The following is a 1732-nucleotide window of genomic DNA, read 5'->3' as shown; positions in this document are numbered from 1 at the left end:
AGCCTATTTATAGGCTTCAGGAGAAGTACAGCTAGCCTATTTGTAGCTTACGAAATTAATGTGCACATGACAAGTGTTTTCTGCTAAAGTTAATGCAAATGCCACCCATATTATCTTTATGACACATATATTCATACTTGCCAAGTGGCAGAAATAATTAGAAATATCACCACAATCCCCCACTATTTCAATTTTTTTTTGGAATTTACTTCTTTTTCATGAGCTTGTGCCTAATCATCCTCTTGAAGTAGCAGTAATATTTTTAATTAGCAAACGCAAATTGAACAAAGAGGTGTAACTGAGGCTCTTTGAAAATGGACTTCTAATATTTTTATTTTGTAAAAAGAATATGCTTTGGATCCTCTTCCACATCCTCATCACAAATTAAAATAAAGAGACATATTGTTCATGGGACCAAAAGCATACTTGTGAAATGAATATGCTGTGAAGATCCTTTTGTTTATTGGTCATCTGCTCCTTCAACACATGACATGTTCTGCTGCAGATTATTGAACCCACCGAACCGTAAATATATTTTAAAAAAAATCAATTACTAATACTTGAGATTATAACTGTCCTTAAATAGCTATCCAGAACCTATTGGCAAATATAATTGTAAATTTCCAGAAATTTTTTTTCACTTTTTTTTGCAAATTATCGTTTGGCCATGAAAATTCCAAATACATCTTGAAGCTGTATTTGAAATTTGGAAAAACACCTCCATCTTCAACTCCAATTTCAAAATTCTAAATAAAGTGAAAAATATTTGGTTTTTATAGCCAAATGCCCTAAAGTTTTTGGTTCCCCCTCTATTCTAAGTAGGCGTTTGGACATGCGGTTTGAAACCATGAGATGAAACTAGCGTTTGGACATACATTTCATCTCATGGTTTGAAACCTCAAATCATCCAAGAGGCATGATTTGGGTTTTCAAACCATGGTTTCAAAAATTTTAAATATACAACTTGACGCATAAGTTCATTTTGTGAAAAAAAGGCCCATAAGTTGTTAGATATTTTTAACAATTACTCACACCAACCATTTACCAACCTTTATTTATGTCTACCATGTGGGGGGATTATATTAAAGAGTAGTTAAATTACTATTCATATTAAATTTTCCTTTTTATTGAACTAAAGTTTGATCAATTGATGTTGTATTTTTTAGAAAGCGCCTTACAATAGAGTATTAATTTTGTTATGAACTATAACTTGCTCATTTGGTAAGATTGTATAAGAATTGAGAATATTTTGATAGTTTTCATAACTTGTGGGATTTTTATGTCTATAGGAAATAATACAACTTAAGAAATCCAAATTGCATGTCCAAATATGATTTCAAATCACGATTTCATCTCATGATTTCAAACCATGTTCAAACGGCTCCTAACTCCATGCCTACTCTACAATGTTGCTAAGAGGACTGAAGTGAAATAGTAGATATTTAAGAGGTTGTGTCTATTTAGCAATAGTGACAAGAATTATTTGACATTACTACGTACTAGCATATGAGGTTTTCCTTGTTCAGGATGAGCCTGTCCCATATGCTATGAACTCTATTGTCTCGACAAGTGTCCCATATGCTATGAACTCTATTGTCCCGACAAGAAATAGAGTTATCAACTTATAGCATTTGTTCATTATCCTAGCGCCAATTGGGTCAAATTTTACTAATACTCGGTATTTATGTCAAATCATACTAATAGTTAATTCATGAGTGAAGGTGAGAATATG

The sequence above is a fragment of the Lycium ferocissimum genome, chromosome 4, assembly GCF_029784015.1.
Source record: "Lycium ferocissimum isolate CSIRO_LF1 chromosome 4, AGI_CSIRO_Lferr_CH_V1, whole genome shotgun sequence".
Taxonomy (NCBI): domain Eukaryota; kingdom Viridiplantae; phylum Streptophyta; class Magnoliopsida; order Solanales; family Solanaceae; genus Lycium; species Lycium ferocissimum.
Note: the sequence above shows the minus strand (reverse complement) of the source record.